Source organism: Camelus ferus, chromosome 12 (genome assembly GCF_009834535.1).
Source record: "Camelus ferus isolate YT-003-E chromosome 12, BCGSAC_Cfer_1.0, whole genome shotgun sequence".
Taxonomy (NCBI): domain Eukaryota; kingdom Metazoa; phylum Chordata; class Mammalia; order Artiodactyla; family Camelidae; genus Camelus; species Camelus ferus.
Window position 1 is genome coordinate 40,093,303 of NC_045707.1, and position 26,752 is coordinate 40,120,054.

The window sequence follows — 26,752 nt, forward strand, 5'->3', positions numbered from 1 at the left end:
AAGACCATTCTCTTTGGAGCTTGGCGAAATTGGCAAATCAGCTATTAAAAAATAGGACTGAAGTGTTTTATCTGTGTTGTCCTTTGTAATTAGGCTGCTGAATAACAGAAGTATTATCACACCAGGGTTAGTGCCAGAGGATTATCCAAAGTTTTACAAATGGGATGCTAAAGTGGCCCGAACAGGTGCACACACAAAGCCTAAGGGAGGGGAAAAGTAGGAGAATGAAAGCTGAGGCCTACTACTTTCAGCCACATAGTAAAATTAATGGTTTCTGTAAATGAATGGCACGGTTAGATTACCATTGAACTTGTAAAATTAGAGGAAGGAGTCAGATTCTTCATTACACGCCTTTTTCTTTTTTTAATTTGTACAGAGGAGGTCGACCTTAATTGTCGTTTTACCTCAAAAAAAAAAAAATCTTTTCATTCGAATAATTTTGCAGCAGGCACAGTGACTCCTCAAAAGAATTGTGCTTTCTGAAATCTTTTCTTTTTTCCTCCTGGTCTACTCATGTGACCTGTGTGCTGCAGAAAAAAGTGAGTTCAATTTGAATGAGCTCATATTTGAGAAATTGATGACTCTAAAAAGAAGAAGGAAAAGCAAAATATCTTCTACCTTAAAAACAACAGTGAAAATAGCAAGTTGAATGGGCTTCATGCAGGAAAATTAAGGATTCATATTTTTTCTTTAATGAAGAGCCTTGCTTAGAAATAGAATCACATGTGTGGGAACACATGGATTCTAAACATCCTCAGTTGGACTTCAAATTAATTTCCCCCAAATCTGTCTGTTTTCCAATAGAATAGTAGTCTACTCATTTAACAATGAGTTACTTTTTTATTATTGACTTGCAAAAAATGTTCTAGATTATTTAACTTTGGAAATTTAAATGTTCTGAGGCTGCTATACAGAGGTGATTCATTTCCATTTCTACCAACTCCTCAACACTCTCCTACCCGGCTTCCCTGGAGAAGAATAGTGTACATTTGTTATTTGGCCATCTAGATAATCCTGCAGCCTTGACTTTGCTTGAATAGTTTCAAATTCCAAGAACCTGATAGAACCAACAAATTTTCAGGCCTTCTCAGGGTATCACAAGTGTATCTTCATTTTAGCCAATATAATGTATATTAAGTATGAAACTTAGCTCCTAATAAATGACAATGTGTCAATACATACTTCATTATTGTTGTTATTATCATTATGCCAGCACATCCCCAGATACATCCCACCAATACAAAACAGCTGCCAGTAGAAACAGGCTAGTGCTTCCTGTACAACCACAGAATCCAATTGGTAAGCATAACCAATAGCCATGAAACCATATCATTGATACCTGCTTTCAAGAATGAAATACGCAGTCTGAATTTCATTATATACTAATCAAATGATCTTGTCAGCCGTGTCAAAATTATTATTTATATAGCTTTTTGAGAAAAATATCAAAACATTTGCATACATCTACCACTGAATCTTAAAACAGGGTTTACTTATTTGTAAAAAATTTGGGATTAGAAAATCCAGTTATCATTTACTGAGTACTTACTACCTCAAGCACTCTGCAAAGCACAAATGTCCAATGTTATATTGAATTTTCCAACAAACCTTCAATGGAAGTATTATTTTTTTCTTTTCTATACTTGAGGAGCTTGGAGGTTAGAAATGTGAACAAATTTGCCAAAAGACACAGCAAGTGGTGAGGTCAGAAGATTGTCTAGTAACTAAAGATCTATTGCACTTCATTGTTTTATAACCTATTTTAGTACAAGATGTTTATGATCAAAATCAAAAGTCTGTTCACATGTTCCAAAAGCCATAGAAAACCCAATGTTGGTATGTAGAAGTTTCAGCCTGAGTTCTTTGTATGAAACTATCAGCTTCAGTTTTGTCCATCTAAAGAGTGATATACTTCAAAATCCATAGCTGAGATGAAAAAAAAATTTATGGTAAACAACTGATAGCAATAGCTTGGGAATTTAGCTCAAGTTTCACTACACTTCCAGTAAAAAGATGAGCTAGTTTGGCCTTGAGTCATATATTTCTTATAAAATCAAGTTCTAATTCATATAGTTAATGATCAAAATAGAAAGTCTACTTGAAAAATCTCCTGGGACAATACCAAGAGTGAACTTAAGGTCAATATGGACTTTGGGTGATTATGATGTCTCAGTGTAAGTCTATCAATTGTAACACAGGTACCCACTGATGAGGGATGTTGATTGAGAGTGGGAGAGGCTGGACATGTGTGGAGGCAATGCATATGTGGGAAATCTCTGTACCTTCTTCTTTTGCTGTGAATCTAAAATTGCCCTTTAAAAAGTTAAAAAAATAACCCTGATCGTCAAACTGGATGCTGGGGCTTTGAAGCTATTTTTACATTTGTGTCTGTACTTCCCTGTTTTCTTCACTGAGCTTCACTTCATGTCTCCATCCTCAATTGGCATGCTCTTTGAACTTGCTGTAAAGCTTCCAAAATGCCCCTTGAACAAGTACGCCAGTGCTGTCACAGAAACCCATTGAACCACTTGTGCTCCCAGCTGGCTGTGTGTCTAGTTCATACTAAGAGTCACTGAATTCTCTCATTTGTAGTGTGTTACCAGATAGTGTCACAATTTACCTACCTATTTACCTCTTGAATAAAATATGGTGGTGTCAGCTTCGATGCTGGTAGTTTTCTAATATTTTCCTGTCTTTACACACATGAGCGATTTTAAGTTGAGGATAATAACTAATCATTTTTAAAGGATAGGAATGACTTTAAGGATCAGAGGTCAAAGTAGATGTTCAATAAGTACTTTTAGAATGAATGAAGGAATATGCGAATGAAATAAAATGATGTGAGAGAAGAAACTACTAGAGATTGAATTAAGTGAGGTTAGCTCAAGTTGGAGGAAGAGGGGAGAAAAACACTAGAGATGAGAATTCTAGGGCTGGTTATGCCATGATTACCATATGGAAATCATACATCCTAGTTTGTCCAGGGTTGACCTAGTGTACCTGGTTTACATCTACCATTCTAGTATAATTATGCATATATCCTCTTTCACTCTCATAAGTGCCCTGATTTGAATGATAAATTCTTTGGTCACTCATATTAGCATGTGACATTGGAAAAAATCATTTCAACTTTTCTGGCTGCTTTTTCTCTATATAAAATAAAATAGTTGAACCAGATAGACTCTGTCTTACCTTCAGCTTTGGTACTGACTGTTCCCTATTTCTCAACATCTTTACTCATTCCTTCTGTATCTCCTTGCCAACCTGTTCCCTCTTCCCACTAGGAATGTTAAAAAAAAAAATAGTGACAACATTGAAAGAGTTTCTGTAGGAATGAATTAGATTAGGGGAGGAGAGAAAATATATTTACATTAGCAATAAGAGTGAAGAAGACTTATATTTGAAGCACAATGCAAAATATATCCAAGTTATTATGAAACTAATAAGCCAAAAATAAAAATTGTATAAATATGTGTCAATGTACACTGTAATTTTGCAAAATATCCTTACGAAACTAAAATTATAATTAAGAAAACTATTTGATTGTTTTGTAATGTCAGATTTACTGACTAAATGGGATTAAGAATCAGAATGAAACTGAACTTCTCAAAAACAACATCAGGAGCTAAAAGATGATGGAATAATGCCTATAGAATTAGGAGGGAACATTTATTTTCAACCTAAGTTTCTATACCCAGAAAAACTATCATTTGATTGTGCATGGAGAATAAAAAGACTTTCAGAAATGAAAAGTTTTACTAAACTATCTCTCATGCACTCTTTCTCAGGAAGCTACTGGAGGATGTGTCTTAAAAAAACGAATGATGAACTAAGAAAATAGAAGATATGGGATCCTAGAAAAGAAGATCCAACACAAGACAGAGGTAACAGAAAACCCTATGACTATCTCTCCATGAGGAAAGATCCAAAACAATAGCTCTATATCAGGCCTAGAGAAAACTTGTTCAGCTTAGAATGTTTTAGGAGACTCTGAGAGCAATCTATAAGAAGATGAAATGTAGAGATTACTTAGTATGTTTGAATATATTCAGAGGAGGTTTACACAACTTGGGGAGATTTTGAAGTTAAATTAGTGGCTCTTCTATAAATATCATTTGCATAAATATAATGATTAGTAAATATTTCTATAGCCTATAGGGTATGGGAATTGTACTTGTGTGTGGTGGGGAAAAGAGGTATTCACCAAATAAGAAGTTAATAGATAAATAGTCAAAACTGAATAATCAGGAAAGAGGGGATAACTCATTGGTAGAGTACATACCTAGCGTGCATAATGTCCTGGGTTCAATCCCTAACACCTCCATTAAAAGTAAATAAATAAATAAACCTAATTACCTCCCCCACACACAAAAAAATTTTTAAACTGAATAATCAGAATGTTAATATATATAGAGAGGTACACCATAGCATAGTAATGTGTGCAGACTCTTCAGTCAGAATCTTTGGGTTCAAATCCCACCACCACCAATTAATAACCATATAACCTTGGGCAAGTTGTTCTACTTATCTGCATCTTAGTTTTCTCATCTGAAAATTGGGATGATAATTATCTATCTCATAAGATTGTTATATGACTAAATTTCTAATGTGCTTAGAACAGTACTTGGCACATAGCAAGCAATACAGATATGTTGACCATCACGATAATATTATTAGAGCCTTGGAAGTAAATACGAAAACAACCAACTGAAAAAAGTAGAAATTGATTGTGGGAAGAAGAGATTGATGCAGTAGAAAGAAGAGTGTTGCTTTTCATACCTTGGAGAAATTTGATTTATTTTTTTTAGTATATGTTCATGGATAACTTTACAAACAAAAACAAAAACAAAAACAAAACCCTGAATTTAAAGTGATAGGAACCATATTCTTCCATTTAGCCAAGTTCTGGATAAAGCAGCTTTTGTTCATGTGTTTGCAAACATGATAAATAGGATAAGAAGAGTGCACAGTATTTCAGACCACTTGTGTTAATCATGATGCAGACAATAAAGACATACTGAGCTGATTTAAATACAAAGGTATTAATTGAAAAGGCATTGGGGAGCTCATAGAACTGATTGGAATGCTGGAGAACTAGGCATTAAAATACATGGATATGACAGGAAGCTATAAAGCCATAACTGCATTCTGAATCACATCACATACTTTTAAGTAAGGATTCCCACGTTGGCCACCCCTGGACTCTGAGCACTCCAGTTTACCCTAATGATGCTGGAAGTCATTATGGGTATGGTTGCCAGAACTGTCCCTGGAAGTCAAGTGCTGCTGCCACCAGAGTCTTGCCAGAAACGATTCCCTCCTCCCACATTGCTTTATATCATCAACCCCAGTTCAGATCATACCCCAGTGCATAAGATTAGGGACAGGGAGGTGGGGAAGGCAGGTCCTTCAATTTTTGTAGTAGGAGACAGGCTCTACTTCCCTCCAGAAGCCATAAGATGGGTTTCCACTTACAGAACTGGATGAGGTAGACTGTTAATCATCACTTATATTCAGTCATCTCTTATCATAGGAAAAGTGTATTATTTACCCCCATTGACTCAGGTTTAGCAATGTGACTAACTCTGGCCAGTTAAGTAGGAGTAGCAATGACATATATCACTTCAGGACAGAAGCACTAATTTCTCAATTTACTTTTCCTTACCTCTGCAAATATGGAAGTATGCTAAGATGAGGTTTCTGTCAGCCTTAATCCCTAAGTGACTGCAGTGAGTAAAGCCTCCTTACCAACCTGTGATGAACATGTAGCATGAGTGAGAAATCAATGTCATTATTTAAAACCACAGCAATTTGGGGAATTTTTTGTTACTGTAGCTTAGCCTTGCCTACCCTGACTGACGGTGGATTCAGCTGCTGAGTGATCAAAAACATAGCAAATGTTCACCATCATCCTTGTCTGTATAGCCAAACATCTTGAAACTTGTCCAGCCATATACAAACTTCCTACCTATCAGCTAATATCTATAAGCATATGTGTTCTTATGTGATTCCAAAAAAGCTGTTCTTGGCTGCCTTTTGTTTGGCCTTGACCTGCATTCTTTTAGATCTTATCTAGTATCTGCCTAGTTACTATCCCTTTTCTCTGTTTCCCACTCCTGCCTGTTGAACTCAGCCCTGATATTTGGTTTTCCCAAAGCTTGACTCAGTTCTTTCAGAGATAAAGCAGTGAACAAAACAGACCAAAATTCTAGCTCTTGAGAGCTGCCATCCTAGTGGAGAGAAAATGGTAGAGGAGTATATAATAAATACTGTAGCAATAAAGTAAGCGAGTTAAGAACAGTAGAGAATTCTGTGGGTATGTGGGAACCAATAGTTTCTATTTTAAGCAGGGCTGAACAGGTTAAGGCCTCATTAAGGAGGTAACATTTGAGCATGAACTTGAAGGATTAAGGAAGTGAGCCATTTGGCTATCTGGAAGAAGAGTATTCCAAGTAGAAGAAATAGGCAGTGCAAATTTTCTGTAAAAAAAAAAAGTGTACTTAAAAATTTTTAAGAACACCAAAGGGGTCTTTATGGGAATTCCTTTCTATAATATATATGGGTGCCTGTTTTCTTTGATATAATTTTTTTCTAACTTAAATGATGCCACAATTTGGGATTCTGTTTATGCCTTTGCTGATAAAACCCATAGTTTGTTTGTGTCCTTGTATAAGAGAAAAGTTTTAGCTCTGTTTATCTAACTTTTACATCAGTGAATTATTTGACCATAATAATGCCAGAGATTGGTGTGGAGCAACTTTTTCTCAATCAATTACAAATTATTCTAATGATCCACTCACATTCTTTCTTGGAAGTCATCAAAAGTCCGTATTTGGCTTTGTTACTAATATCCAAAACAACTGCGATGAAGACAGTAATCTCTGGATGTAATGGAAGATGTTTCAGTGTTTGGGTATCTGATGACCATTTTATAAAAACAGAAGAAGACAAAGACAATGCGAAGATGCATTCACAGATGTCTTCACCTCCTTTGGGAGCAACATGAGGAAGCACATTGGAGCTGACCTCAGTTTTCAAATCAGATATACATTCCTATAGCTGAGTTGTTTGAGGTTTGCCCTGTGTGGTTTAGTGCGCAGTATAAGATGTCAAATAAAGCATAGTATAGGATGTCAGTGTCCTTTGGACAAAGCAACTTACCAATTTTCAGCAGAAACAAAATTACATTCATGAGAATAGAAAACGCCCACCGCCAAAAGCAGGTCCCTTCTTGTCTTTAGATCAAGTACTTTCAAATATTTTGAAATTAAAATAGATCATGCAAACAATACCTATAATCAAATTCTCTTCCCCAATACCTGTCACTCCTTAGATATAAGTTAACCTGCTAAGGGAATGCATATAAGTTTTTCACTTTAATGGGGTACCATACACCCATATATGAAGCATAGTACATGCAGCCACCATACGGGTGATTAAATCTAAATTTTGTTAGTGAGAATAAAAACACTTTTCCATTGTATTTCACTATGAAATCAGAATCCCAGGAGACCTCCCAAGAGATGGAAGTAAAAATGAGTTAACGTGGTCACCTAGGTGGTAGCACTGGAGTTGAAGAATAGCAGCAATACCATGTCCCTTTGTGACTGCTAAAATTCTGGAATTACAGATTTACAGTGGAAGAGAAATGCAAAAAAAAAAAAAAGAAAAAAGAAAGAAAAAACCACATAAACATTGATGCTTTGATTCCTGCTAGCTGAATGACTCTAGCCAAATTCATATCTTCTCTAAGCCTCTGTTTTGTTAGCCTAGAAAATGGATGTTAATCTATCAGTTACTAATATTATGAGGATTAAATGAGTTACCATATGTGAAGTACCTAGAAAAACTGCCTTGAACATAAATAGCAATAATTGTTGACTTCTTCTACCCTTATTTTATAGGTGAATAAACAAATGCCCATGTAGTGTGTCAGAGAATTGCCCGAAGTTAGTCATCTAGTTTAAACTCTTAATTCAGTGCCCATTATTGTGTAAATTATTATCATCAACTTTTTCTTGATTTTTAATTTTCATCAAATTTTAATTTGCTATACTGTAAGGGCAAAAATGAGACTGATTCAATGCAAATGGTGACTGAATTAGAATGAGCATCACCAATGGAAGGGACTATTACAGACTGAAATCAGAATTTAGATTCCTAACACTGACTTTGGGGATTAAGATGCAAATGGCCAAATTGCATCCCTTCCATGATGCCAGTGACACATCCCAGGGAGGGTCACTTTCACCCTCACTGGATTTTAGTGGGTCCCAAATTTGGAAAGTTGTTCTTTCAGTCATAAAGTGATCACATGGCACTAGGAATCTCTCTAGGGATTCTCTTGACTTCCTGTGGGACTTAATCCAGAAAACCTCCACTCAAGGCCAAACAGTCTGCCCCTTTATCGCTAGCTGCTAGGTGGCCAGCTTGCATTAACGTAGCACATGGAATAAGGACTCAGGATCTGGGGTTAGCTGCCTGGGTTCAAATCCAGTTCCACCATGTACTTGTTGGGTAACCTTGGGAAAGTTACTTAACTTCTCTGTGCTTTGATTTCTCCACTAAAAACTTACTCCCTATGTGTAAATTTTCTAGAAGAGTGCCTGAAACACAGGAAGCAGAATGTGTTTGCTGTTACTAATATTATCAGGCTTCCTCCCAAGTGTGAGTCTATCCTGACTTTTATAATCTCCAGTCCCAAAATATTCTTACCTTTCTTCTCTGTGGGTTGGCATTTTACAATGCTTAATAGATGTTTTCTACATGAGGTACTCCAACTAGCAATTTAAACTCAATGCCTCCAGATTTGTAGAACATGCTAATTACATCTTTAATTATTTTTGAAAGAAGGAGGGCATAAGCAAACAGGCAAATTCACTTCTTCATATCAACCCTAATAATTTGATATCAAACTGAACATAGAGCAAATGGAACTAGAACAAAGTGCCAAAATCTTCTTGCACACAAGTTATATACAGGTACAGATTTTATTTTTCCAATGTAGAAATTTAATTGACAGATAGGAACAATAGTACATCATAGGCTCTGGGATCAGACAACCTGGGTTTGAATCCCAGTTCCATCATTTACTATCCATGTGACTTTGGAAATTTTCATTAACCTTTTACCTTAGTTTCCTTATCTATAAAATGTGGGTAATAATTATAACTAAAGATAGGGTCGATATAAAATTAAATGGGTTAGTATTTGTAAAGCATTTAGCACAGACTTGGTATATTGGAGTGCTACATACACATTTGTTTAATTATGTAAACAAGTGTTAGGTATCACCAGAATGGCACAATGTGACCAGCATAAAATAGAATGAGTCCAGTGAGAGATTTTTTCCATGTAATTCTCCCTGGGCTTTCTCCTATATCATCCATCAAGACCAAAAGAGACCAAAAGAGATTTTACCCTTTTACTGGAGTCACTGAATAAGTCCCTTTTGTGACCTTGCAGAAATGGTCCTGGATTCAGTTCTAGAATGAGTCTGAGAAAGGATTCTCTGCCTTTAGAATAAGCACACTCCCAGGCTTCATAAGCTTAAAGGTACACAGTGGGCTTGAGTGGTTGATGTAACAGTGGCAGCCCGTATTTTTATGCCTCTTGCCTTCATCTGATCACACAGAACATTAACTTCCCAGAAATAACCCAGCAAGTATCCTTCCAACGCAAGGTCTGACTTGTGTTTGAGAAGTTTGCCTGTTATTGATGTGTATTTTAAATATGCTGATTCCTTGAAGACAACCCAACCTTTGGAAATTACAAAGATGTCTCAAAGTATTTCAAACCCCACCTGTCCCAAACCAAACTACTTCCCTTCCCTTCCTACTCCCCTAGCTCCCTTGAGTTCTCTGTGCTCCCTGTTCAACATCTCACACTTTGTCTTTACCCACTCCCACATCATGCACAAAACCCTAACAATTTTGCTTCTAAAATGTCCTGTAATATTCCTTCTCTCCCATAGCCACTACTCTGACACAGATCTTCCATTATTTATAAATGAGGTGATTCTCCGCCCTTTAGATACTTTCTCTTAGGACTATAACTTTTAGCTCACAGCTCCTCATCCTTCAGTTTTATTCAGATTATCTCTCTAAATGAGATACCTTTCATTTGCCTACAGGGAAACTCGTTTATCTTGATTCTACTTTGTTATAAGACTTAAGGAGGGTTTCAGTCTGGCAGGGGATGTGCGTAGAAGGAGAGTGTGGACTATGGTGTTAGCTTTCATTGGGAGATCAAATCCTGCCTGAGCAAAATTAGCTACATTAGCATAGGCTAATCTCCTTACCTCTGTAACCCCCACATTTCTCATCTCCAAAAATGTCTATGATCAAGAACCCTCCATGAAGGAAATAAAGGCACTTGGAAATAGAGGGCTTTGGTTAGGGAGAGGGCAAATATAATTGGTGAACTTAGCAAGATTTTCACTCCAGGAGGGGCTGGAAGGCAGCCTGGAGGGGCTCACACAGGAATGGAAAGTGAGGAAGTGAGAAAAGCAAGCCTGCCTTTGCTTATGTAAAGCTTGGAAGAGAAAAAGGAACTGGAGAGAAGTTGATTCTCTCAGGACACTTGAGCATACCTCTAGGCTGAGAGGCAGAAGCTGAAAGAGACAGGAAAGGGAGAAGGAGACTAACTGAACCAGGTCTCAGAAGGGCAGGAAGAAACGGATTCAAGGGCTTCCATTCCCTGAAGTCCTTGTCACTGATAGGGTGTCCTGGCCTGACACCCAGAATCAGGAAGCTAGCCCACTCACACTAAATGCTGATGGCTTTTTATGACTGGTTTTGACTGTTCTCCTTTGTGCTCAAACATAAATATTTCTAAAAGAAGAGTATTTATATGTCCATGTGGCACTAGTTGAGTCCAAAGGAAGTTGAGAGAAATAAAATGGACAGTATGTTTCCAGATCTCTGGGGATAGCGTGCTGTGGTGGTTGTCATTACCTTTCCTGAGGTCATCTCTCCAGGGGCTCAGGCTATCCTGGCCTGAACAGGGAAGAGGAATGTTAGTCTTCATCTCCTTAAGGCTCACAGACTGTTCTTGGAAGTCTTGAACTTCGAATGTAACCAAAGAGAGGGCTGCTGGCATCTTTGAGAAATGAACTATCTGATCACCACCTCCTCAGAGCCTTTTCCAACTGGGAGCGTGGTTAAGATCTAACTTACGCTCTGATAATTCATTAGAATTAATTGTTAATTGTTTCTCTGGCCCCCTTTAGCATAAACTGGGTAATTTTGTTTTGTTTTCCTCAAATTTGCTTACCTTAGCCCATCACTGGTCATTACAGGATACTTTCAGTTTTATCTTCTTTCCAGAAAAATTGTCCTTCTCAAACCTCTGAAGGAAACCCATTAAAAGTATATACAGTATATAAATAACAAATGGGCTGATTTAGAAAATACTTGATTTTCAGTATAGGAAACAGCGTGGCTTAAAGGGGAAGGCTGTGGAAATGAGAACAGACCAGTTTTTAAGTCTTTTATTTCCTTGCATTTTTAGGCTATTTGTAGTATGTCAATAATAAAGCCATTTCTAGTGTTTTTGAAAGCTGGAGGAATTCACATGAATTGATTTTCTAGAGCCTTGAAGCTTGTTCTTATGAGATTCAAAAACAAGTTTATATAAAATTTTGACCATTTGTTATGAAAACCTTCCTAGCATATATTATGTTTTCCTTCCTTGATATGTCATGTAACTGGACCTCTAATCTTTCCTTAATGGCTAAGATTTGTTTATTCAGGTCTCTGCAGGGATACCCTAGAGCTGATGAGGTGTCTAGACCTGCTTACCCTGGCACAGAATGGCCTCAGGTGGCCATGCTTTTTGAGCCCTTGTGGCTATTCTGTATAGGATTTATCTCTTATATACAGCCATCAAGACACAATAAAAAACATTTACTCTCATTTTAAACATAATTAAAATTATTCGGTCATCTGGATTTCTAGCCTGCAGCAGATAAGGGGCTATTGCTGTCCCTGTGTCTGTTTCTGGCAACAATCCCATCTAAATCTCAGCTCAAAATCCATATGGGCTAAATACAAGGCACTGTGATAAACACAGCAATAAAGGTAGTTGTGTCTGAGAATTATGTAGCATTTTATAGAAATGCATCCTGCTTCTTTATTCCTAACACTATTTGGTCCCCACGAAAACCCAGTGAGAAATAAAAATAACACTTATTGAACATCTGCCGTGTACCAGGCACAGTGGTAAGCTTGTTATATTCATCATTTCATTTACTCATTCAGCAAATTTTCACTGATTGGTTACTCTGTGCCAGACCCTGTTCTAAGCCCAGGGAATACTACAGGGAACAAAACTTCCTGCTCTCGTGTAGCTCATATATTTTAGGGGAGTGACTGATAACAATAAGCCAACCAAACAAATACACGGAACATCCAATGGAAGAACTCTGGAGAAAAAGCAGGGAAGGAGGTAGGAAGTGCCAGGGGTGGAGGTGGGAGCTGTACTAAGCAGGGTGGTTAGGAAGGATGCACTAAGGTGACACTGGGAAAAGAATTTAAGGAGATCAGAGAACCACCCAGAGAGATTACCTAGGGAGAAAGCATTCTGGTCAGAATCGGATATAGCAAATACAAAGTCCCTGAGGTGGGAGTGAGATTTCTGTCCCAGGGGCAGCAAGGAGCCAGTGTAATTAAAACAGAGTGAGCAAGGAAAGAGTAGTAAGAGGTGAGGTCCTAGATGGTAAAGGGCCATTGAAAGGATGTTGGTTTTTATTCTGAGGAAGAAGAAAAACATTGGAAGGTTTTTGAGCAGAGGAGTGGTAAGATCTGGCTATGTTTAAATAGGATTCCACTGACTGCTGTGATGAGAACGAACATAGGGAACAAGGATGCAAACAGAGAAACTAGTTAAGAGGCCATTACCTTAATCCAGGAGAGAGATGCCGGAACCTTGGACTTGGAGGGTGATGATGTAGATGAGAAGAGGCAGGAATCAGATCATTTTGAAAATCTAGAGTCAAAAGAATTTGTTGATGGATCAGATATAGGATTTGAGAGAAAAAGTGGTCAAGGACCACTCCAAGGTTTGTGGCGTGATCAATGAAAAGAATATTTCTATTCATGGAAACAGCAAAGATAATGGGAGGAGCAAATGTAGAGGGAAAACATGAGATTTTTGTTTTGGACGTTGTTCACTTTGAGATGGCTTTTATACATTTAAATGGAAATAACAAAGAGGCAGTGGATGTATACATCTGGAGTTTTGTTTTGTTTTTTTCAGATCTGGAGCAGATGGGAGGGGATTGAATTACGGGTGGGAGAAGAAAAGTTAGCTTTGGAGAAAGAACATTTCTTTTTCCCTTAAGAGAGTTGCTTATTATTAGGAGAGGCTAGGTGAGAATACAAGGAAATAATAAGGCAGAGAAGAGGGAACATGGGGGAGCTCGTTTCAGGTGACCTCAGACTTGTAGATAAAGTATTCAGCAAGTGTTAGGAACACAGTATAACCTCTCAGGCAGTCTCCAAATATGAAGCAAAAATGCAACTCCTAGCACTTACTGCAGACGTCATTAATCAACCACATCTCTCTTCCCTGCTGATCCCAGATGCAGTCCCAAACTAGCAGTCCTCAGTTCAACCCTTCTTGGTCCAATCAGTTAGATCTTGAAATGAAACCAATTGCCAAATCTACTCCTGAGTGAGCTCAAAGCTTCCCCCTTCACTCACTCAACCTTGAAGAAGAAAACAAGCTCTGATAAGAAACAAGTACAAAATGGAGTTGTCATGGACACAAAGCCAGGCTTCCTTAATAAAGGTGGCACTGGGAGTGGGAGTATAGAAGACATTATAAACAGAACTGGTTGACAGCCTTTTTCCTCTGTATCTTCACAGTCTGCTCTATCCAGTGGAAGTGGGTAGAGAGATTGCCTCCCCTTAAAAGGCCAACTGGGAACCTGTTTTTCATTATTTTCTTGAAATCTTGTCCCTGCTTTTAAGCAGATTCATTTTAAGAGGCTTTGAGTCCGGGCCATTTATCCTTGAGCATATATAAATGTGCAGTTAGAGGAGGCAAGAAATTCTTCTGGACAGCTCAAGGAGGGCTTCCCAGAGAAAGGACATTTTGAGCATTTTTCATGAGGTGGACCAATGAGAGAGGAAAAGGCTAGACAGAAAGGATGCATGTGAGGACATGTGCAAGGATGGGGAGAAAGGAGGCATCAAGGAAAGGTGGACCCATCACTGTAACTGAACTGCAAGGTATGTCGCACAAGGTGTGCTGTGGATTGGAAGCGCAAAAGCAAAACTAGAGAGGTAAGTTGTCATCAGATTTTTTAAAATATATCAAGGCTGTGATCCGGCTTGCAACAGGTAACTTTTTCAAAGCTGAAGAATGGCAAGAACATACTTTTTTTTTTACAAGACAAATATCCACTCATTTAAAGTCTTAAGATAAGCACTAGAGCTTCACATGTTATTATCCCCCTTTTACAGATGAGGAATCTGAGGCATCAAAAGAGAAACCTGATCCAAGGTAACCTAGATGGTGATTGACTGAAATCAGAATTTATAGTTGGGCCATCTAGCTTTATAAGTTCTTTGGGACAAGACCCGTGAGGGATTTATTATTTTTAATACTCCCCCCGCAAAAAGTCTATCATGGTACCTGACATATCTCAGGCACGCAATAATCTGCTAATATCAGCTGGAGACCTCTCTGTTTTACTTTAACACCCACAATCATCCTCCTCAATATCCTAAAATAGCCTTAGAGCAGTGTTTTACCTTGGCGATCAATGATGAGAGTCCTAGGAAATTTTGGCTGAGTGTTCAGTGCACCCTAGGCACAGTGTTAATCTTTTAAAGTGCATTAACACATTCGGTCATCAAAATGGCCTTATGCAGTAGCTATCCATTTATAGCTAAGGCTCAGAAAGGTTATATAACTTACTCAGGGTCACACACTAAGTTGCAGGGCTGGGGTCTCCCCCAAAGTCTGGCAGCCTCCAGCACCTACTCCTCACCACTCCCCCCACTGCCTCCTTGCAGGGATGCTCCTGCCTTTGCAGGCCCCAATAACAGCTTGCTTCCCCATGGGCCTCCATAGTGGAGCATAGATTTGCTAGGCTTCGGCTGGGCTGTTTTGCGCAGTGACCAAGGGCACACATTTTGTTAGACATTCGGCCTGAATAAGGGGCTCAGGCCTTTAGTCTGTGGCTGTGGAACAGAGAAAAGCTAACTGACCCAGAAGGGGATTGAACTTGTGACCTAGATTTCAGAGCACCAGGCTCTAACCGCTGGGCTGCAGACACCACACCTCCAGAGGGCTGTTTTATGAGAGCCCTGCCTTGCATCTTAAATCTTGGGTCTCTTTTCCCCGACGCCCCCTCCTCATTGCTGAAGATTAAGAAACTGAGGTTCACGCAAGAGTAGAGTGAGAAGAAAATAAATCGTGATTTAAATTCATGCCTCTGGACGCGTTGCTTAGCCCACTGAACCCCTCTTTCTTCATCTCTGCCACCTCCATTCTGTGATTTATTTCAGGCGATGGCCCTCTGTGTATGTGTAAAAATCCTCCTGAATGCTTTCCCCTGAGGGCAGTCAATGCGTCTCTCTGAAGTTTAGCGCCAATGCTGATGTGTGCAAAGGGATGAAAAACGTACATTTTCAAGTCTCCCCAAAGCTTCGAGCCAAAAGAAAAAAAAAAGAAAAAAAAGTTGTCCATTCCCCTTTTTCAGCCCTCACACTTCAAATGCTAATGAAAAGTGTGTTGTCTTGGGCCGTGAATAGGTCTAAAATGCTCTGGTTTGGAAGTATTTGCATACCCTCCTGAATAGGGAGGCAGCCAGCAGACAGGATTAGCGCTACACATCAACTCCTCCGAAAAGGAGCTGACAGCACTGGAGAAAATTGAGTGTCGGCAAGAGCCTGACTGTAGGATGAAGGGGGAGAAGTATCTTCTCCAGATACTCATCCTTTCCTTTCTCTCTTGAAAAAAAAGAAAATTAAGGGAAAAAATGCATAGAATAAGGAAAAAAAAAAACAAAAACAAGAACAAAAACAAAAAACCCAAGTAAGGGAATTTGCAAAAAAGAGAGAAAAACCTTAACCTATCACTCAAAAACCACTTGTATATTTTTAATTGGGTAGTTCACCACATGCATGCAATTTTTACATGGGCATGCAATTTTTAAATGGTTGGAATTGTTTTGCATTTTTGATGTTCATTTGACATTCTATAATCACTATTTCCTTTTAAATTTCTACATAGCTTTATAAAATATTAATTTTATTGGCTACTTAATCTTCTTCTGTTGTATAAGAAGTTTTTCTCTCTTAGTTACAGTAAGTATCTTCCCTGCTTGTGGGTTTTTGAATCTGTTGAGTTATGTCCTTAGGATAAATCCCTCAGTGATTTTTTCAGGCCCAAATGATAATGGATTTTTTTTATGTTTTTCTGTGTTTTTCTTTATAGCTTTTTGTGTAATTTATCCTTTGTGAATTACCATTTTAGAAGGATATCGGAAGTGTGTGAATTTTTCAGTTTCGCCTCAAACATAGAATTTGTATGAATGTTAATCTTTAATGAATGTTCAAGTTTCTAAAGTCTTAACTTTTAATATAATTCAACATTTCTAAATAGATATTTTTGCTATCAATTTCTTTTATTTCCATTTATATGATCACGAGCAAAGATTTCAAAAAATTTTATTTGTTTATTTCCCATTCGTATTTTCCCATGGATAAACTACCTGTTCTTTGCTCATTTATTGAGTGGGATGGACTTCTTTTATAAACTTGAATGAGTCTTTGCAGATTTTAACATGAGCACTTCAGATGCAAATGTATTGTTCCAGTCTGTTGCTATTTTATTATAGTTTCATTCTTTATTATTGTAAAAGTACTTTCGACTCTTTATATTTTCCAACCAACCCGTTTTGTGGTTTGTGATCCCAACAGATACTTCGTATGAAACAATGAGCTGCAGTCCAAAGGAAGACAGTGGATCAACTTATCCTGAAACAAAAGGTGGAAGAAGCAGAGAGGGCATGAGACTGCCGTGAGGAGAGAATTAAACGGAGCACATCTCCAAGCTCAGTATCTTGGATCCTATGACATACCTGCCCTTCTTTGTCCTCCTGTAGAACTCAGTAGTCACCAGCCCATTGGTTGATTACAGGGCCGCCTGATTTACACTCTCAAGGAATCCTGCTTTCTAGGTAAGGATGGCCAGGCCTCATTTCTCTGCCCATCTTTTTGCTAACATAATTTAGTTTGTATGAAAGAAGTTAACCATATTGCACTAAAGAGCTATTTCTTGCTGGTAGTGAACTGCAGATTAAAGATCCTTCTGCTCTCTAATACCTACAATAACAGCAAGCCACATGCATGAAAAATGTATTCGATTTATGACAACCTTTTGCCATTAGAGCTTTAGAGATTAATCAAGGAAACCATCCAGTACTTAAAAGTAGATTAATTAGGCATCTGTCATCTCCTTTTTTGAGTTTTAGAATTGAAGTTTCTATCAGGGAAGCTCAGATGAAACAGGAATTCATTTTCTTCATTGTGAAAATCACATATATGGTTGCTTTAAAGTAACATTATCCACTACTGAGACAGCTATGAGGAGTTCTGAAGTCTGTCCCAAGAGATCTTTAAAAACAAGACAGCTACATACAAGTTTGTTAATGTGTAAGTGCAACTTTTCCTTAAAAGAAAAACCTTATTTGAAAGCTTTTAAAAACCATTATCTTTTGACTTAGTGTATGTCATAAACTTTATGCCCTACAATGGCTTTTATTTATTTTGGAAATTTTCTGAAGAGGCTTTTTTGTTTCCTTGTTTACCTTGAACCAAGAAGGGCTATAAAAGGAGAAAAAATGCCAAGTGTTTTTTAAAAGCTCTCTCTACCTACTTACCTATCTCTCATCTCCCTGGTCTGTCGAGTGTATGCACATCAGGACACATTCACTGCGCACCTAATATGTTCAGTGTTTTCTCCCACATACTTCAAGGACGCAAGTAGGTATTTCTTGCTCTCAAGGAAATGAAAAGCTAGATTATAATACATGGTAGTATTTGCTACATACTAAATTAGCGGTGAAGGCAAGAGGTCAAGAGCAGGGCAGCTCAACATGTAGCACACAGGCTGGGACCAATACCCCAAATGTTGGTTCTGGTCTGAGGTGATATAAATTCAGAAACTGAAGATAAGCATTTAGAAACTTCTATAGAAATTTGACGGAGTGATTTTATGCTTATTGAATCTCATAATTATGTCTTTGGCCTTGTGTTTTGTGTGGCTTTGTTTTTTTTAAATTCCTTTTTCTAGTAATTTTTTTTTAAATTATATTTTTGAATAACATAAGTAGATGAATGGTAATTTAAACAAACAAGCCTGGTCCTTCACCCTGAGCATACACACACACACACATAAACGTATATACAGACATGTGCATATATATATATACACACACACATATATATATGTGTGTGTGTATATATATATATGTAAGCAACCTGTCTGCGGAAGATTAGAGAAATACCCTATGGAAGAGCATGCATGTGGATTCCCCTTGTCCTCAGTTACTGTCAGAAAAGAAAGTTCTTTTGAAACCCTGCCTCTTCTGTTTGTCTCTAAGAAATCTTGTCCCGCCTTTGTATATACAGAGGCTGTCATCTCTGGAGCTGTTGGTGTCACCGTTCAGTCTTGAGGGTTTAAAGCCAAAGAATGAAAGTCACATTTACTGCTAAAGCACAGATATCTTATAAAAACCTTGAAGAATCAACTATACTTCCATTTTTTTAAAAAAAGAGAAGAATGCTAGAAGAAAAATTTAGAAGATATACTGTCAAAGTTTGTTATATCATTTCCCAGACATTTGGGTGGAGAAATCACCCAAAGGGCAAATTCCCATTTTCATATTTGCCCGACAAACCTCCTATAAAGCTAAAGGAAAATTATTAAAAGTCCATACCTTTATAAGATATGATGTAAATATATATTATAAATTGTACAAATATATATTATTAGATATTATGAATGTGTATTATACATTTTGTTATATTACATATACCACATTATTTTATAATGTAGATTATATGTGATACAATATGATTAATTATATCATTTTATAGATTATTAACATTAATACAAGCATAGATTTATGGACTTTGGGAGTTGAAAGAGATCTTCAAGTTTCTGCCAGGCATTTTGCAAAATGGAAATATTGTGAATAGTTAAAGAGAAAAAGGCTTCTGTGCTTAAATAAGTTTGGATAGCTTTGTGATAAATGAAGTTCCTGCTGCTGGATTTCTCAGAGCCTTTATTAATATTTTCTGAACAAGAGGCCTCTGCATTTTTGTTTTGCTCTGAGTCCCACAGATTATGCAGCTAATCTTACTGGAAAGGCTTAACTGTGAAGGGAACTTTGCATAGTACTTGAAGGAGGTAAGAGAAACTGAGGCTATGGGAGGAAGAGCATCCCGGTCAGAGGGACAAGCAAGTGCCCAGCCCCCAAGTGGCAGCACGCCCAGTGTGTTATAGGCACAGCAAGGAGAACAAGAAAAATGAGCAAGAGGGGAGGAAAAGCAGCTGAGATGGCAGTGGTGCAGGTTGGGGCAGAGAGGGGAGGACTAGCATAGGGCCCTGGAGGCCACTGTGAAGATTCTCAGCTTTTCTGTGACTGGGAGGGAAACCTATACAAGGGAGGTTTTGAGCAGAGGAGTGACACGATCTGACTTACTTTCTAACAGGATTGCCTTTGCTTCAGTGTTTAGGGTAGATTCCAGCTGGGGTGTGAGGGTGGGGAGTGTGCAGGGAGAGCATTAAGGCCAAAGCAGGGAGACTCACTTCAGGGCTGACACAAAGAAATAGAAGTAGAAGTAGCAGTTGGTCAGCTTTCTAATCTTCCTTTGTTTAGTCAACTTTTAGTGTGAATTGTGCAAGATGCCTTCACTTCCGTGTCCCTATGGACCTCTGTTATAATCCCTACTACATTATTTTGAAACTATCTATATACATGATCTGTACTACACTGTATGCACCTTGAGGGTTGGGACTGTGCCTTTCAATAGCTGGTTGAAGGAACTTGGTTCTGTTGCTTACCAGCTTTATAACCGCAGACAAATAAATGGTTTAACCTCCTTGAGCCTCAGTTTCCACATCTCTAAAAAGAGGTAATACAACTTCTTCCTTGGATTATTAGGAGAATTAACTATGCAGCACTTGGTACATGTTGTATATGATGCTGTTCCCTCTTCCTGGAACACTGTTCACGAGATAGCTGCAAGGTAAATTTTCTTACCTCCTTCAAGAATCTGCTTGGATATCATCTTTTCAATGAATATCCCATTTCCCCAACCATCCTATTTAATTTGCAACGCCCTCTACCCCACCCTGCCTTCCCAATTCCCCTGTTTTGATTTTGATTTTATAGCACATATCACCTTCTAACATACCACAAAATTATTCATTATGTGCTATTCACTAAGCTAGAAATTTGATATTTGGGACTCAGGGGAATGCTAGTTTAAAACAGCTTATATCTGCTTACCTGTTTGACCACTTGCTGAAGTGTGACATTTACATGTAATGCCTGAGGTTGGCTTCATTTGAAATAAGTCCTTGAACACTACACCTTCTTAATTTTTGTTCCTGAAAAGCTAAATGAATACTTCCCAACAGACTGTGTGCAGGATTATTTGCAAATGTTTGTCTCAACATTCTAGCGAGCCTACCACTTTTGGTCATGGCTAGGTAGTTCCTGTATGACAAACCTTCCTGGAAATAGCAGCATAAACTCTGGAAAGAATATAAGAAACAATTACCTGAAGGCATTACTAAAATGGGCAGAATCTGTAGGGGGATTGACACTAGGAAAAAGGAAATGGCATTGGGTGAGTTTTTCTGTCTTTATGGCAAGCCACAGTATTACTGGCTTGAAGAACTAGAGGACAGATTTCAGAGCAATTATAAAAAAGAGGGAGAGTCCCTGGATGAATAGAACAGGAAGACAGAGCCATAAACTCTGTGTATAAACTTTGATCAAGTCTCTGGCTGAACTCTAAACTATACATGCATAGTTTAGGTAAAAACTCCTAATAGTGCATCCAAAGCTAAAAGAACTGAACTAAAATTTCAGCTGGTGCTCACTGCAGGGAGATAAAATTTTGCAGCTAAGTTCAGCCAAGTTAACTGATAAAACAAACAAATGAAGAACAATACTTCTCAGAGGAATATAATACTATCAAGAGTCTAGACTATGTATTATTCACAATTTCCAGGATACAACTCAAAATTATTTGACATTTTAAGAAACAGGAAAATGTGACTCATAGTGAAGAGACAACCAATGAAAACTGATTCTAAGATAACACAGATTTTGGAATTAGTGAACAGTAATTTTAAATCAGCTATCATCCTCATAATCTAAAGGACACAAAATATCAGCAAAAAAGAGAAGCCATAAAATTCAGATGGAAATTTTATAACTGAAAAATGTAATATATGCAATATAAGTCACTGGGTAAGTTTAACATCAGATTGGAGATGAAAACAGTTAATTTGAAGATAAGTCAATGGAAATATTTCAACATGAAAAACAATGATAATAAAGATTTAAAGTATGAGCAAAGCCTCAGAGAGTTGGAAGACACTATCAATAGGTTTAATGTACATGTAATTGAAGTCTCAGAAGGAAAGGAGAGCTAGAATAAGACATAAAATGTTGTGAAGAAATAATGACTGAAATTTTTCCAAATTTGATGAAAGACACAAATTTATATATGTAAGAAACTCAGCCAATACCTAGCAAGATAAATAAAAAAGAAAATCATATCTAAGGATATTATAGGCAATTTTATGAAAACCTAAAATGAAGAGAATATCTTGAAGGAAGCCAGATGAAAATGACACATATATACAGAGGAACAATGATTGGAATACCATTGACATCTCATCAAAAATAATGGAGACCAGAAGATAGTAGAATACCTTTATAGCACTGGCAAAAAGGCCAATCCAGAACTTTATATCCTCCAAAAATGTGTTTCAAAAATCAAAGCAACATAAAGACATATTCAGATAAAAGAAAACTTAAGAGGATTTATTGGTAACACACATATGCTACAAGAAATGCAAGAGAAAATTGTTCAGGCTAAAGGAAAATGATGTCAGATAGAAACATTGACTTTTGGGAAATAATGAAGAGAACTGAAAATGAGAAATATGAGAAAAACTATGAAACATTCTTCCTTTTACATTCTTTCAAAATTTACCTGAGCTGGGAAAGGGATAGCTCAAATGGTAAAGCGCATGCTTAGCATGCATGAGGTCCTGGATTCAATCCCCAGTACCTCTTCTAAAAAATAAATAAGCCTAATTACCTTCCCCCCAGGGGAAAAAAACATTAAATAAACAAACAAACAAAATTTATGTGAGTAACTACAAATTTTAAACATTGTAATAAGCCGTTAGTAAGATATTCTCTGTATTATAGTGTTAGTAACATAACTACCATAGTGTATGTAGGAGGGGGCCTTTAGTGGTTCCATATGAATTTAGGATTGTTTTTTCTATTTCTGTAAATGATGCCATTGGAATTTTGGTAGCAGTTGCAGTGAGTCTGTGACTTTGGGTAGTATGGATATTTTAATAATATTAATTCTATTCCATGAACACAGGGTGTCTTTCCATTTATTTGTATCTTATATAGTTTCTCTCATCAATTTCTTATAGTTTTCAGAGTACAGATCTTTTACCTTCTTGGTTAAATTTATTCCTAAGTATTTTATTATTTTTGATGCTATTATAATTTGGATTATTTTCTTTATTACTTTTTTGAGGTAGTTTATTGTTAGTGTACTGAAATGCAGCTGTTTTTTTACATGTTTATTTTTTAATTTGAAATGTAGTCAGTTTACAATGTTGTGTCAATTTCTGGTGTACAGCATAATGTTTCAGTCCATATGTGTACATATATATTCATTTTCATATTCTTTTTTATTGTAGGCTACTACAAGAGCAGCTGGTTTTTGTATGTTAGTATCTGTGCCTTTGAAGGAGCAAACACCTCTTCCAGCCTTTACAGACTGGTTTTGGCAGGTAAAGTCCTTCTGTCAGTTCCCTGGGCTGATGGGGTAACCTCTAGAATTGCAGTCATGCTGGATTGGAGCTAGTTTCCATGCTGCCACTAGGTCCACAGTGAGGTCTACGGTTGGAGCAGGCTTGTTACCAAGGGCTAGGGTGGGACATGGATCCTTGCTGGTCTCTGGGTGGGTGGGACTGCTTCTAGTTCCTTGTTCAGTAGGATAATACAGGAATAAATGTCCACTTCAGGGTCCACAATTGGGTCCTCAGTCAGTGGGCCTATTACCAGATATGCAGACAGGTGTGGCTTCTGCCAGGTCCCTCTGAGGGCTCCCAGGATCTCCAGGGGCACAGACAGGAATATCTTTTACCAGGTCCCCAAAACAGCAGAACTGCTTGAGGACTATGCCTAGAATAGTCTGAACCCTCATTATCGGAAGCCCTTTCAGAATGTACAGCCTGAACAAAGTGAGTTTGCCCCCAGAGGTTCCTGGATCATAGCTGAGAAGGGCTAGAGTGAGTTCATAAGCCACTTCAAGTCTACAACTGGGACCAAGTTCTCTATGCTTATTACCCAATACACAGGACTCCCCCTGAGTCCCTTGGTATATGGTGTTGATGCCAGGACCCAGTCACATGGGCTGTGGTTGAGTCCTCAGGGGTATGGAGCTGTTTCCAGGTCTGTAGCCAGGACCAGGGTTGGTGAGTTAGCCACCTGCGTGCTAGTCTGTGACCTCAAAATGGTTTTCCTTGGTCTTAGACTTTACCTGGGCTTCATAGTCTCCTACTTGGATTACAAAACTCCCACAAAGGCACTTTTGTCCATAGATGGAGGCCAAATTATTGTTGTTCAGAGGGTATATAAGAAAGAACATCTTATTAGGTCATCCTGCTTTCAACACTCTCCACAACCTTGGTTTCCTGATCTAACCTTTTCTATGGTGTATTAGGTTTATCCATAGAAGCAGAACCAATATACTATATGTATATGTATGTATGTATATGTGTGTGTGTGTGTGTGTGTGTGTGTGTGTGTGTGTGTGTGTATCTTATATATATATATATGTAAGAGACAGAGATTTATTATAAGGAATTGACTCAAACGGTTACGGAGAATAGCAAGTCCAAATCTTCAGTGTGAGTCAGCAGCCTCAAGACTCAGGAGAGCTGATAGTACAGATGAAATCCATAGGCCATCTGATGGAGAATTCCTTCTTGTTCCAGAAAGCTGGTCCTTTTGTTCTATTCAAAACTTCAACTGATTGAATGAGGTCCACCCACATAATGGAGGGCAGTCTGCTTACTTAAAGTTCGCCAATTTAAGTGTTCATCTTATCCAAGAACACCCCCAAGTTGACACATAAAAGTAACCACCACATATGGCCACCTGTATCTTCATTGTTTTCAAGAGTCTTGGTGTCACCTGGTAACAATATTTGCATTATTCCAAAGTCTGGTGTCAGCATGAGGGAAGAGACTTGGGCCAGGCAGGGCTGAGTTTAAGCTCTCTGAAAGTTTATTAAGCTCTCTGAAACTCATTTGCTTTATTGATATGATTAAAATTAAAATGCCCTTCAGATATGTAGTTGCTAAAAAGATTAAAATATTGCACACAGCAGAATATCTGGTCCATGGAATATATTCAAGTAAATATTAAATCCTTTCCTTCCTTATTCACAGTTTTCTATAGTTTTCATATGCCAAGGATATTATCTTTAGATACTTGTTCTTTGTCTTATTTGGGGATGCGTTAGCTGCAAATTAATAAAAACCTGTTGAAATGCGCTCAACTAAGAAGAAAAGCGAGGAAAATGAGGAGTGTTATAATGTTATAAGAGGCACTCTTACGTGTTTCCTTAAAAGGGAAATGAGATTTAACTGAGCCTTACTTACAAGGAACTAGGGACTGGACTCTGCATCTGTGGTGTCTGCCCCATTCATTTCTCGGTGGAGTCACTTCCTCTGGTATCTGCTTCACTCATCACTTCTGTTCCTCATTTAATTTGGTTTGCATCTAGTTTTGGTCAGAACTGACTCTGCTCCAGCTTGGCATGACCTCAGTTCTCTCAAGAATGAGAGTTTGATTAGTTGTGGGCCATCCAATAGACTTCCTGACACCAATGCAAGTATCCATTCTGGTCCATTCAGGACTGTATGACATGCTACAAGCACGGTCACTTAGTTTTGCCTGCCAAGGAAGAGGGAGATAGAAAAGAGACTTATATATGTAAAAGCCCCCCAAAACATGTTGACCATTGTTCCCTCACTTTCCACCTATCAAATACTGGCAATTTGTATTTTAATTTCAGGGGAATAAGTACTCTTTACTCTCAGAGAGGTTTTCTTCTCCTTATGCTTCTCCCAGAGAAGAAAATTGTTTCCCCACGAGAGGAAAACAGAATTTACCCAAGCTGAGATAACACCAGTTTATTGACCCTCTTTTGAATAAGATATCTTTTAAAAACCGTTTGTGCTTGACATTCTCCTAAGAGACCGAGCCTGTGGGCTTACTTTCTTACTTACTGCCATAACACTTAATTTCATTATGTCATCTTGTCATTGCTACACATAATCAGGGGGCCCTGGGAAATCGGGCCAGGCTGAATGCTTTGCATTCCAAGCATCTCCTTCTCTTCTCATCAAATTATAACTCTGATGCTCTTTATACAAAATAACCAACCAAAGATGGTTATGACCACATGGATAAAATCAGATGAAGATTTAAGGTATTATCAGGTCAATTTTATCAATTTCAACAGCCGGCCCAGATAATTAGTGCAGGGAGAAAAAGATCTTTTTTTCTCAAAGGTTTGTCTTTTGTGCTCAATTATTCATGTCAGAGCTTCATACCTTCCCTTTGCTTGACGGACCTGTCTACGTTTTCGTGAGCCACAGAGCTTAGTATCTAGGTAGCTTAGTAAATTTTCAGCTTTAGCTACCATTTTCCCTGGGATGTTCATGGGTAGAAATTGTTCATTTTAAAGTATACAAAGCCAAAATTGAATATGGCATTTTATTGTTTGAGACCAAAGGTTGCATGCAAAGATCTGCATACTATGCAAATACATTTTTAGTTTTTCCACATAGCCTTTATGAAGCTTGGCAACCCCCACCAAGCCCTCAAGTAATGTGCTTGTGTTTGACATAGGTTAATTCAATGAATGCTTTACTTCTTTTCTAAAGGCATGTGAAGCAGTCGCTCAGAGTGGCCAAGTGCTGGTATGTTATTGACACTGCCATAACACAGTGTAATCTTACTCATTTATCAGTTTTCACTCAGGAGGACCTGAGGCTGAGCTCATTTAGAGACTGAATTATCTCTGGCCCTCAGAGCCAGATGGCAAGTTTCTGTGAAGGTGGGGGAATATAGATTCCAGGCATTATTGGAAAGTAATCTCCACACCTGCCATGGTCTATGGACCAGACTGATAAAAACAGAACATACTACATTCCTCCCATCAACACACAGCCCCAAACAAACACCCCACAGCCAGAACCAAATTCAGCATGAAATGTAGACGTTATCGCCCCCTGTGCTTACAAATCCCATTGGACCCAAACTCTCTAAAATACTAATTCTATACTTTAGAAAAGAAAAATTGGGTCAGCTATCACTTTCCTTCCAGGTGCTTAAGTAATACGTCTTTTCTTCCTGTCATTATGAAACATCATGTCAAAGACAGAG

The 26,752-nt window shown here is 38.0% G+C and overlaps 1 long non-coding RNA gene across 1 annotated transcript in view; it reads left to right on the forward strand.

Annotated features, from left to right (window-relative positions):
- Positions 1-26,752, forward strand: part of LOC116667694 — a 75,093-nt gene that overhangs the window by 10,927 nt on the left and 37,414 nt on the right. Inside the window, exons 4-6 of the long non-coding RNA XR_004324682.1 lie at positions 3,789-3,884; positions 16,935-17,194; positions 22,990-23,082. This is a non-coding gene — a long non-coding RNA (uncharacterized LOC116667694). The remainder of the gene's footprint in view (positions 1-3,788; positions 3,885-16,934; positions 17,195-22,989; positions 23,083-26,752) is intronic.